Below are 13,548 nucleotides of genomic sequence, written 5' to 3'. Positions count from 1 at the left end.
CCAGAGGTTAGTAGAGGAAGTCGTATTCACGTTCTGACCTAAAATGCCACAGCCAAAATTTTTGTGCGTATGTTTAAGCGCTTATTCATTTCCGTTGAAACAAAGATGTTCATGAGGAGATTCAGAAAAGGGGGGTACCTGGGTGGCTCAGTCGACGAAGGGTCGTATTCTTGATTTCGGCTCCGGTCATGATCTCGTGGCTCGTGACTTCGAGCTCCGCACAGGGCTTGGCACTGATAGTGTGGAGGCTGCTTGGGATTCTCTCTCGTTCCCTCTCTCTGTTCCTCCCCTGCTTGTTCTCTCTCAAAATAAATCAATAAAAACTTTAAAAAAAAAGAGATTCAGAAAAGTATAAGGAAGAAAAAAAATAATCTAAGTTTCTGCCAAGCAGTATTTTCGTGCATAGTTCTCATGTGTCTATGTTTTACTGAGGTAGCCGTGTGGCTCTCTTGCATCCAGAGACGGGCAGTCTCACAATCAACAATAACATGGAGGGAAATCCAGTGTTTTAAGAGCCCCTCTCAAAGCCACACCCCACGGCAACCCTGAGCATCTCACAAGACCCCATATCCTTCCCTCTTCCGTTGCCAACACTTGTTAAATGCTATCGAGGTGCATGAGCGGGGTCCCCATAAAGGCAAGTAAAACATGCAGACTGTTGGTGTGGGCAGGTGTCAAATTTCTCTATTCATCGGGTTCCTCGTTGTGGCCTGGGGTCTCAGGCTGCCCGGTGAGCAGACGTGTGAGTGACGCCTGACCCGGAGCGCGGTGCAGCTTCGGTACGTGGTCTCCTCCCGGCTTCCTACTACTCCTTCTCATGGAACATTTTTCCGTGCCGAAAGTATTTATTGTGCAGCACGTCGATGAAAAAATGGAGGTCACTGGCCTTCCACCAGATTCTGGTCGGAGAGCCAAGATTCGTCCACCCACAAGAGTCAAGTAATAACACACAAGCATCTGTCATTATCGGAGGAAGGTCATCACGAGTCCTTCGTTCAGAGAAGGTCCTGACCTTGTCGCCCTCTTGCAGTCATTCATTTCACTCCTGCTCCAGTGGGGTAACTGCATGCCCTAAAACATCCCGGTGTCTTCGGTGGGAACTGAAGGTTGGAGTGGGTTGAAAAGAGGCAGGTTCCATATTCACCCGGAGCCTCAGAATGTGAGGTTATTTGAAATAGGGTTTTCACGGAGGTCATCAAGTTGGTCATCAAGTTGGATAGGGTGGCGGTAATGACTCGGTGTCCTTAGAAGCAGAGGGGAATTTGGACACAGGCTCACAGAGAGAATGCCAGGTGCAGACACAGAAACACGCATGGAGAACACATGATACCGTGGATGCGGTGACCGGAGTTATGCTGTCCCAGGCCAAGGAACTCCAAGGATCGTTGGCGACCACCAGAAGCTCAAAGAGGCAGGGAAGGAGCCTCCGTGAGAGGCTTCAGGGACAGCGTAGTTCTGCCACCGTCTTGATTTAGAACTTCCAGCCTCCAGATTGTGAAAGAACAGTTCCCTGGTGTCACAAGTCACCTCGGTTGTGGTACTCTGTTACGGTGGCCCTGGGGAACCGAGGAGAGGTCTTCTGCGGTGGTTTAGGACCATGTCGACAGCTCTGTCCCGCGGTCCTCCACTTTGCCACACTGGTCCTGAGCACGCCCGCCCTTTCACCACCTCTAGGCCTTGGGCAGGACGTCTGTTCCATCGGGATGAACTTCTCTTCCCACAGTCTCATCTCTGACTCTGCAGTGTGGTTACAGGCTCGACCGGAAACCCAGGAGAAGGGTTTAAGAGTAACGATTTCAGAACCAAACCTCTCATTTTTCGTGGATGTGTATCTTGTGTGGGGGATGCTTCGTGCAGTTGTTGAAAGCGCTTTCTGATCCCGTTAGCCATAAATAACCATGTCACCTCCAGCATTTAACTGGTATACAGGTAACAGCCTACATCACCCTTTGATTTATTTAGTGATCCGGAAGTTTTTTGTTTTTTAAAATTGTTTATGCTTATTTCCTTTTGAGAGAGAGAGAAAGACAGAGCACGAGCAGGGGAGGGGCAGGGGGGAGAGAGAAAGACAGACAGACAGAGACATAGAATCCTAAGAAGGCTCCAGGCTCCAAGCTGCCAGCATGGAGTCCGAGGCCAGACTCAAACCCACGAGCCGCAAGATCATGACCCGAGCCAAAGTCTGATGCTCAACCGACTGAGCCACACAGGCGCCCCTCGCGATCAACAAGTATTAAGGCTTAATGTTAGATTTTACTTGTTTACTTTTTTAGTTTGGGGAAAGGAGGTCTTTGTGGGTGTTTTGACACATATGCTTTTAACTTTTTTCCAAGTGTGGAGCTATTTTAGTAATCCAAGGCCATTTGGCAAACTAGCCCAAACCTCAGGGACTGAAACCAGTAGCCATTGGTTTGCGTATGATTCTGTTTTCTTTTTCACTTTGTAAATGTTTATTTATTTTTGAGAGGTGGGGGAGGGAAAGAGAGAGGGGGTCAGAGGATCGAAAGCAGGCTCTGCGCTCTTTGCACAGAGACCAACGCGGGTCTCAAGCCCACAGAACCGTGAGATCATGACCTGAGCTGGAGTCAGACACCGGACTGAGCCACCCAGGCGCCCTGGTTTGGGTCTACCATGCGGACCGGGCTCGCCTTGACAGCTCTGCTCAGGTCACTTGGTGTCGCTCATATGGCAGCAAGACGTCTCCGCTCACATATCTGGTGCTTCTGCTCAACGGCTGTAATGGCTGGTGGCTGCCCAAACGTGGTCTCTCCCTGTGGTCTCTCCGGCAGGGTAGCCATACCTCTTAACATGGCGTCAGACATCGGTCACATTTCCGGGAGCAGCAGAGGAAAGCGTGGGGCGCATCCGGCCCCTCGGTGGTACTCCTGGCTGGCGTGAATCCTTGCAGCGCCTGTTGGCCCGTCTGGTGGCGAGCACCGCACGAGCCACCTTGAACCAAGACTTCCCGTCCGCCCGTCTTTGAACCCAGATGAGACTTGGGGAGATGACCTAGTTGACTAAGCTAGAGGCACGGTGGCCATTCTCTGTGTTGTGATCAAGCCAGAACTGCTTTCCGAGGAAAACCTGGGCTCTGTCTTCAGATACCGCCTCGGAGCTCCTCCCTCTGAGGGGAAATGGCCGTCGAGCTGTCCAGGTCGGTACCCATCCCGACCTGGGCATGACGGGCATGGCGTCCAGAAGACCCTCCTACCAGACTGTCAGAGAGCCGTGGGTCCGGGCTGCATTATTTTGATCCAAAATAGAAGTTCTTTTCCCCAGCTGTACTCTGGTGGTTGTGCCTCAGGTCCCGCGGAAGGGGAGCTATTTCCATTCACGCTTTTCTTAATGTCCAGACCTTGTCAAGGACACTGTTCACTGTTCACCAGACGTGTCAAGGACACGTCATGAAGAATCACCCGGAGACACACATGTCAGGGTTCCATGAAATTAACCCGTGCGTCTCTGGCGCAATTAAATTTTTTTTTAATTTGGATTTATTTATTCATTTTTAATTTTTTTGTTTCAATGTGTATTTTTGAGAGGAGACAGAGACAGAGCACAAGCGGGGGAGGGGCAGAGAGAGGGAGACACAGAGTCCCAAGCGGGCTCCGGGCTCCCAGCTGTCAGCACAGAGCCTGATGCAGGGCCTGAACCCGCTAACCGCGAGATCGTGACCTGAACCGAAGTTAGACGCTTCACCGACTGAGCCACCCAGGCGCCACCCCCCCCCCCAGCAATTGATTCTTTTAAAATTTGGTTTCCACTGGCAACGAGGCAACCGATTGTGTCTTCCTCTTTTCGTTGGTTGGTTGGAAGTACAGAGCCAATTTTAAGCGCAACTTACGGTAGGTATTTTGAGTACTAATCTCACTCTTGTCTTTATTTAACGTTTTCTGTCCTGTTGTCCATGTCCCCCAATTTTTTTTTAAGTTTATTTATTTATTTCGAGGGGGAGGGCGGGTGGGGAGCAGAGAGGGAGGGACAGAGAGAATCCCAAGTAGGCTCCACAATGTCAGCACAGAGCCCGACGCGGGGTTCAAACCCACGAACCCATCAGGAGATGATGACCTGAGCTGAAATCGAGAGTCTGCCGCTCAACTGACTGAGCCACTCAGGTGCCCCTGTCCCCAGATTCTTACTCTTCATTTCCAGCTGCATATACATATTTCTTTTCTTTGTCGTTTTATTCTCGTAACGTCCGGTCCTGTTTCTTAGTTGTGGGAAGTGCTTGGTATGTGTGTTCATTGCCCCCGCCACCAGATGTTCAGTCCCCACCCCCCCTTGGGTGTGTCATGAAGGATGCTGGTCTTCGGACGTCTTCTCCTCCTACTTGGCTGCCAAGGAAATTCCTAACTACTTTTCAAGTCTCAGTTCCAAGATGTAGATAACCTTTCTGAAGTTTGGCAACCCTTCCGGGAAGACTTGTATCGTCCTCCTCCTGCGCGCCCATGTGTTTCATCCCAAACCTCCCAGCCTAAACGTCTGACCCAGATTTTATTGCACGACAAATATTGTTGAATGGTTACAGGATCCTAGTGTTTCTTGACTTGAGTTTGGGTATGATCTCTTTCTCACCGAACTGGGGAGTGTGAATGTTCTTTCACTGCTGACCTTTTTCTTCTTTTGTCCCCGGCAGCCCCACTGTCCAGAGAGATCCCGGACTATGTCCACATCTATGTCGCCACTCCACACAGGGCCCTGCGCTGACTCAATAAGCCAGGATGCGGGGCGCCTGGGTGGCTCCGTCGGTTAAGCGGCCGACTTCGGCTCCGGTCATGATCTCACAGTTTGCGGGTTTGAGCCCCGCATCGGGCTCTGTCCTGACAGCTCGGAGCCTGGAGCCTGTTTTCAATTCTGTGTCTCCCTCTCTCTCTGCCTCTCCCCCGCTCACGCTCTGTCCTTCTTGATCTCTCAAAAATAAATAAATGTTAAAAAGAATTAAACCAAATGAGCCAGTAGTGTTCTGTGTTATTTGCTGTGTAGACCCCAAAAGTTGTTAGTCAAATTACCAAAAAAGAAAAAAAACCTCTTTAAAAATGTATCTATTATAATAGGAATTAATGGCAACTTTCAGTGAAATGTGTCTAGATTTCTGGCTCAACACACTGCTCTCTGCTGTGTGGATACTTTCAGCACAATAACAACTTGTTGATAGCCCTGAGTTTCCCCAGAGTTTCGACAGTTGGTTCTGATCTCCTCACATGTAGAAAAGCCGAAACTGTAGAATGTGTGATATTTTTAAGCTAGTTATTTCCACATGGTATTGAAATCTATAATCCCCAGATCACAAAATGTGAGCTGAGACCATTTACACACCTCCCACATTTAGCTTTTCCTTGGGTTCTCATAAAGGATCAGTTTTCAAATACTGGAGGAGACTAAATCCAGGAAATCGGAAATATTTATAAAATTTGGAGGTACATATGATTCTGATTATTTTAACTACAGATGTTTGGTTCAGAAAAATCCGTGGAAAAAACTGCTCGGTGGTTGAAAACTTTAGCATTCACAAATTTATGCGTTTATGATTTTAAGAAATGTCCTGTTTCACATCACTTCACCGTGTCACATGGATGAGTTTTAGAAATTGCTTAAGAATGTACATTCCATGGGGCGCCTGGGTGGCTCAGTGAAGCGTCCAGCTCTGATTCTGGCTCAGGTCATGATCTCACGGTCATGGGATCAAGCCCTGTGTTGGGCTTCTAGCTGGGTGTAGAGCCGGCTTGAGATTCTCTCTCTCCCCCGCTCGCGCTCACTCTCTCTCTCTCAAAAAAAAAAAAAAAATCAGAAAGAACGTACATTCCATGATCAATCTCTAGAAAAAGGAAGGGGCAACCCCAAATAAATGGTTTATTTTTTAAATAATGGCATTTGTTGGAATTTTTATTTTTTATTACTTATTTATTTATTTGTTTATTTGTTTATTTACTAAAATCTTTGTTCCTGGAGTTCTGTTCATCACCACATCTTTTTTTTTTTTTTTTTGAAGTTTATTTATTTATTTTGAGAGAATGAGAGCAGGGGAAGGACAGAGAGAGAGAGAATGAATCCCAAGCCGACAGTGCAGAGCCTGCTGCGGGACTCGAACCCACGAACCGCGAGGTCCCGCCCTGAGCCGGAACATAGAGTCGGAAGCTTAACCAACTGAGCCATCTAGGCGCCCGTTGGTGGAATTTTCAGCTTGTGTCAAAATGCTGAAAATTTTGTGTCTGAAGGGTGCCTCGAAGAGAAATAAACTGGCCCTGTAACAAGCTACTATTTCATCATGAATGATGCGGAGAACTCACAGAAGATTTGATTATTTGGTGGAAAAGGATGAGAGGGAGCAGCTGGGGACCCAAGTTTACCCGACTTTGATGATCTGTCTGTAGGGGTCCCCCCCCTCAGTTCATTTTTAATTCAGAAAGTCCGGTAGATATTTCCTCAGCTTCAGGGCTGGCGCCGAGGGTTCTCGCTCGACAAAGAAAGGTGCTAAAAGAGGTCAGGCAGCCCACGGGTCTGTGGCATTGTCACCTACGACCCTGGCCACTCAGCCCCTTCAGTCAAGGGATGGCTTAGGAGCACGCGGACTGACCTTCAGGGCTTGGCGACCAATACTGCAGCTGTTGGTGCCACTGGCCCTCGCCCGTCAGGCACCAGTTTGATGAGCCAGGTCCCCGCTGAGTGAAAGGAAACTGTCAGCATCTGTTCAAACTTGTCCTGAGTTCAAAATGTCCCTTGGCTCACAGCCGGTATTTCACAGTTTGTAGATAAAGACGTAGAAAAAGAGGAAAACTCCAAAGAATGCTGCCTGGGAGGTTCTCGGTCCGATTCCTTTCCAGGCACTCATTTCTGAGCCCTGTAACTGATGGCTCTGTTTCCCTTTCTCTGGAGAATAAAATGGAATTTTAAAAGTGTATCCATGAAGGCCGTTAGACCAGGATCTGAGCGTTCTTCCTGAAACAGTAACTCACAAGCCATGTAACGAGGGAAGAAAATGCGTCATGCTGGCAGAGTTCTGGGGAGCAGTCTGCCTTTGTCCACAAAGTGGGTTCGCTTCCTGCTTGTGCTCCCGCTTAGTGCCCGAACCTCACCTCAGCACACTGCTTCCGCCACAGCCCTAGTCCTCCGAAGCAGTGACTCAGTAGGTAGTCCCGTGAGGGACGGTCTGTGGCTGTGGAAAAATGCCTATTTGTCTCTGGGCCCCATTAGGTAGCCAATTTCATCACCATTTGAGTAGAGGGCAGAAAACGGAGCCAGAATGTTTTGAATATTCATCCCTTTACATCTCCCTCTCTCACTCTCTCTCTTTTTTTGAATTTATTTGAGGCGAGGGTGGGGGAGGCAGAAAGAGAGAGAGACACAGAAACCCAAGCAGGCTCCAGGCTCTGAGCTGTCAGCACAGAGCCCGACGCGGGGCTCGAACCCACAAACCATGAGATCATGACCTGAGCCAAAGTTGGATGCTCAACCGACTGAGCCACCCAGGTGCGCCCCCTTCACGTGTCTTAAGGCACAAGGGGGAGTAAAATGTTTGGATGTTTGCCGAATGACGGGATCACCCATGCAGAGGCAGGTTCCAAGGAAGCAAACCATTGAAGCCTGAAGGCAAGTCAATGAAATCAGATCAAATTCCAGTTGGATCAGACCAGCCGATCCGAGAAACGGCACATGGGACGTACGGAATGCAGATAAGATTACTGCGTTTCATAGCAGCCAAAGGAATCTAATAAACAAACAAAACCCCCCAAACTTCGGGCAAACGAAAAACTTGCTATTTTATCCGACACCGGGCAAACTGTAGTGTATTCGCTACTGGGACACCGTGAGTCAGTCTCATTACATTCAAACTACGACCGTGGTTTTTCCTGGTCTTCGGCCGCCCCCAGAAATTTACGATACACAGAATAACCGGTGTGTATGTGCTCAAGCGTAACGCCTCCTTGTTCCCCTAAATTGCCAACGCTGTGTTTTGATCCACATCAACTCTAGATGAGGTGAGGACAGAAATGGGTTCTCGGAAAATACACCTTTTCTTCTTCAGTGGTGATAACGCGTAGTCAAATTTTTTACGTTCATATGGCGGTAGGTTATTTTGATCTCAATGTTTAACCGTAAACAAACACGAATAGAAGCCTTACATACATTCCCCGCTTGGATTTTGCTTTTATTACTACCTGCTCTATTCCTGTCAATCGCAGGGCATTCTCTGTCTTCCAACAGGACTATATTATTCTAACAAACCCGAGACTAGGCAAATTCTCCTTCCAGTCGAGCATTTTGTTCAAAAACGTCTTTTGAAAACTTGTATAGGCCACGCCGTCTTTAAAGCGATCGATGTGGTAAAGACAAAGGCAGGCCGAAGAGATGTTCTAGATCAAAGGAAGGTAAACAGACAAAAAACATCATCCCGGATGATAGCCCAAACCGGAGTTTGATTTGCGTGTCTGTTTCTCTGTAAACGCCCATTTGTGGAACACTTGGCATCGTTTTAAAAAGGTCTGTTGTTGGGGCGCCTGGGTGGCTCAGTCGGTTGAGCGTCCGACTTCGGCTCAGGTCACGATCTCGCGGTGCGTGAGTTCGAGCCCCACGTCAGGCTCTGGGCTGATGGCTCAGAGCCTGGAGCCTGCTTCCGATTCTGTGTCTCCCTCTCTCTCTGCCCCTCCCCCGTTCATGCTCTGTCTCTCTCTGTCTCAAAAATAAATAAATGTTAAAAAAAAATTAAAAAAAAAATAAATAAAAATAAAAAGGTCTGTTGTTGTAGATGTTAGTGCCATATCAAGGTTACTTCCCGATTTCATCCACCGCACTGTGGCTGGATAACAGCACGTTCCTGTTTTTAAGGAATGTCCACAGAAGCGTTCATGGATAAAAGTGGCATTCTGTCCGTGGCATTGTGTTTGCAGCTGTGCGTGGAATTCTAAAGGCAAGGAGGATCAAGAAACCAAGAGAAAACATGCAAAGGCATGCTGTTAGTGTTGCTGTATGATCATAGAGAAGAGGTCAAGGAAATTATAAACATGCGTCCTGCCCAGTTCTACGATAATAAATGGGGGAAATTTGGTTGGAATAGCAAATAGACTCTCAAGAATCAGAAAGTGTAGCTTTATTGAGCTTTACTGGTGACCCGACAGGTGCAGGTAATCCCGAGACCCCGGGGAATCAAGGGGAGGGCTAGGTCACCAGTGCAATTCCCAGGGTCTTGCTTGAAAGATCGGTCTTGTGAGGCTCCTGGTCAGGCGTGCAGGGCACGGCTGTCCCCCAAAGGGGGCATTTCAATCATACAGTGGCTCTACTTTATAGTCTAATAATTACGTATTCGATGTTGACATTTTCCAGAGGCTCATGGGCTATAAACTTATAAATCCTGTAGTCATGTGTCACATGCAACCTAGACAGACCATGTGTAGCCTGCTAAAAGCACTCTCTAGACGAAGCCTCTCTGTTACCTTTCGCTTGTAAATCTCGTGGAGAAGTGTGATGAGCAGGTTTCCAGGGAGATTTGAATAGGACATTGTTTTTTCATTTTTCCTCGTCTCCTCAGGTCCTCCAGAGAGAGAATGCATCACAGAGCCCAACTTACCCTGAACTTCCCTAGACCCACAACATCCCTCGTCTGTCTGGGGGCATCTTGTTTTTACGTCTGTCTGGGCATCTGTGTGGTTGGCGCCCTTCTTAAATCTTAAAAATGCTCCACTTTGAAAAATAAATTGCTTGCCCCTCATACTTACAAGCAATCCCAGAAGTTTTTCAAAAGGCACAAGGCTTTGGGAGTCTTATGCAAATAAGCTCAAAACTTTAAAGAAAACGATTGTGGACTATATACTATTCCAGGACATAGTCTATATACTGGAAAGCATTTTAACTGTTTTAGAGAATAACCCTGATACCTTGGCAGGACAAATGTGGTACAAATAAAGATTACTACAGATCAATCTAAGTTTATTACCTCTTGCAGCATGGCCGGAACAGGGAGTGATTAATGAAATTTACAAATCTGGGGGTGCCTGGGTGACTCAGTCAAGCATCTGACTCTTGATTTCGGCTCAGGTCATGATCCCAGAGTCGTGGGATGGAGCCCCGCGTCGGGCTCTGCACTGAGCCTGGAGCCTGCTTAAGAGTCTTTCTCTCTCTCTCTCTCTCTGCCCCTCCGCTGCTCCTGCGCACCCCCCCCACCCAAAATAAATAAATGAACATTAAAAAAAATCTGTTTCTGGGGTGCCTGTGTGGCTCAGTCAGTGGAGCGTCTGACTTTAGCTCAGGTCATGATCTTCCCCTGAGTTCGAGCCCCGCGTCGGGCTCTGTGCTGATGGCTCGGAGCCTGGAGCCCGGAGCCTGCTTTGGATTCTGTGTCTCCCTCTCTCTCTGCCCCTCCCCTGCTCACAGTCTCTCTCTCTTTCTCAAAACAAACAAACATTAAAAAATTTTTTAAAAATCTGTTTCTGGTTCTGTCATTTGCTTTTAATTTCATCCGGGTTAGCTTTATCCTAGGGCAACATCATATATATATATATATATAATACATACGTTATATATTACATGTTATGTTTTATATTATATGTTATATGTATCATATCATACATATATATTATATATATATCAATTATCTAATGCATACTGGTGAGAGAACACATGTATTCTGAAAACCATCCATTTCAATGTTACTTTTCATGTTAATGACACAACTACAGTTTGAACCTTCCGAAGTTGGCTTATTGTAACAGATGTACCTGTAAACTGGTGCTAGGTGCGGGAAAGCTTGACAAGCACTCTGGAATCTTCATCAAGCAGAGTTTCGGTAGCAGCAGCTCTCATTAAAGCAAGGAAGAAGGATCGATTCCGTGCAGGTTTAGGAAAGAACGGTTTTCCTGAATAAAGACTGATTCATATAAGAACATTAGTGTGTCTTTATCTACCTTTAAATATTTGGTTTATGCCTTTATGACGTCACACGCTGCCTTTTATCATGAAAAGCTCTGTAGGAGGCTGTTGGTTCCACTGCATTGTGAACCCTTTAGAGGAGGGGCTGGCACCATTTTTATCCCCAAAGTGACTTTCAGAGAGAGACGGCTAACCCACGTCTGTGCGACAAGTGACTTCATTCATCATCGTGTTCTCCAATCTCTGCTCTCTTCTAAGCTTTGGTATTTCAAAGTTTCCTCTCTGTTTAGTTCTTATTTCATACGGACAAAGCATAGATCTGGGGGCCCCGGTGAGAGTTCTAATTAGGCCAGGTTGGATTCTGACCACACAGAAACGGCTTCTTGGAAGGAACGTTCATTTATTTAATAAGCAAGGGAGCTCTGGCAACGCAGTTTAGTTAGGCTGACAAGCAGATCGGCATCATTCTTCTTTCCAAGATGCCTGCGAGTGTCTGTAGGCTTAAGAGATGTTCTGACAGAAGAGTTCTCATGCTTCTAACCTACCAGGTTGAAGGGTCAGGCTGTGGGGACGACAGGCCTACCATGACCACACTGCTGGGACGTCTGGCGTCCCATTCTCCTGTCCACTTAGCCCGTGGGCCTGGGACGCCCCTCGCGAGCCAGCGGGAGCCCTGGCTGTGTGGCAGGGCTCTGGTACCCCCAGGGAGCTGCGTTGGGACCTCACCTGGTGGTCACCACAACGCCCTGCTTCATCCCTGCTCACACTGCTCCTTCGGTTCCCTCCCAGCTCTCTCTATCTGTCCCCCGTCTCCTCTGGCTGTCTCTTCCTGTGCACCGGCTCTGCTCCTGCCCACTGCCTTCCTCTGCCCCGTATTTATACGCCCCAAGAAAAGTCCTCAGTGGAGGCCCCTGTGGATAACTTGGCCCCAGACCCTCTAGCAGATGCCTGCCTTTGGTGTGCTCGGTTGTGGCGGGGGGAGGGTTGCATGGCATAAGGCAGGGTGTAGCAAACGACTTCCAGATTTTTGAATGACATTGCCAATCACTCGTGATTAAAGATGGGCCCCCTTCTCCGCCACCTGACTCCAGGCGGGCTGTTGCAACCCGAGAAGTCTCGAACTCGGTTCTGCCTCACCTGTGTCTGTTAACAGGCAGACCCCAAGGCCACATACAGCTGGCTTTGTGGTCTTTGGTGGAATCCTTTCTACATGTGTCCAGGTACGAGTGGGGAGCCCCAAAGTACCCCATGTCAGGGTCAGGCTTCTCGGATGAAGTAGGCGACCATTGTCTTTCGTCCTCTTTAGGTGGAGAGCCCCAGATCTAGAGCCCCGCTCCCTATGGATTAGATGTAACCAGATTTTAACACCTGTCTGTACAAGGGCAGTGGAAACTGTAAAACTTCCTACACAATTGCGGTTTTTGAAAACTATTTCCTTCACCAAGGAAAATTTGCTAATTCAAGACATTTCTACAGCAGATTTATGTAACAGTGCCTCAAAATCCTGTTACAGTTACCCGTGAAGTGTAGATTTCTGATTAGCTACCTACTCACTAAGTACGCTTAGGCTTTAGATTAAAATGAACTTGTATGCACATCCGTTCACTACTCCTTATTTCGAAGTAGTTAAAAGTTTGCTGTGCGTGGGGACCTGTGTGTCAGCTGACATATATGTAGCTGCTTCCAACATTCTTAAGAAAAGGGAAGGGTGAGGTGCGGCCTGGGTGGCTCCGTCGGTTAAGCGGCCAACTTCGGCTCAGGTCACGATCTCGCGGTCCGTGGGTTCCAGCCCCGCATCGGGCTCTGTGCTCACAGCTCGGAGCCTGGAGCCCGCTTCGGATTCTGTGTCTCGCTCTCTCTGCCCTTCCCCTGCCCGCTCTCTGTCTCTCTTTCTCTCTCAAAAATAAATAAACGTTAAAAACATTGAAGACAAAACAGAAAGGGGACGGTGGTAATTTAAGAATTTCCATCGCCCACAATCCCGTCCAAGACAGAAATGAAATTAGCAAGATGTGGTTTGTTCCTGAACTCAAAATGTGGATGAACACATGCACTAATCACACAGGAAAGAATGGCCTGGGATCAAGTAATTTATCAACCTACCCTCTATTTTGTCCGTCATTTTTTCCTTTGTGCATTTTGAAAATAAAAAGCTGATTTACATGTTTTCCCCCTCATTTTTAAAGTTCCTCAAGCATTACACGCAGTTTTCCGTCCATTTAGTACACAAGTATTTTCCACGTCTTTGGAAATAGTTGGTTCAGGCCGAGAGCCTCAAACTCATTTGCATCAACAATTTTAAGATTCCTCTTCGTCTCTTAATTTTGTCTCCTTTTACCTCTTACTTCTTTTTTTCCCCCCAATGATAATTCTGGGTAGAGACATTTTGTTGTCTGTTGACTTCGCAGGGCGTGAGCCCTGGCTAGACGATCATGCATGAGCGTGGGTAGCGGGCCGCAGCTCTGGAGTATTAACCCCTTGGCTTTCTGTTTCTCTGCTTTCCACTCCCTTTTTTCTTGGGGCCTCATGAGCACCTCCAGCAGAAACGGAGTCCCAAGGGACCTCTAACCCAAATGTCTGGCATAAATATTTAGAGGCATGATCCCAGAGCCTGATTTTTTTGTCTCAAAGATTGCCTTGGTCTGTTTGGGCCGCCATAACAAAATACCACAGATTAGTGGCTCATAA

Source organism: Lynx rufus, unplaced genomic scaffold, assembly GCF_022079265.1.
Source record: "Lynx rufus isolate CCGP_SWC_20201006 ecotype Redwood Valley unplaced genomic scaffold, mLynRuf1.p SCAF_32, whole genome shotgun sequence".
Taxonomy (NCBI): Eukaryota; Metazoa; Chordata; class Mammalia; order Carnivora; family Felidae; genus Lynx; species Lynx rufus.
Note: the sequence above shows the minus strand (reverse complement) of the source record.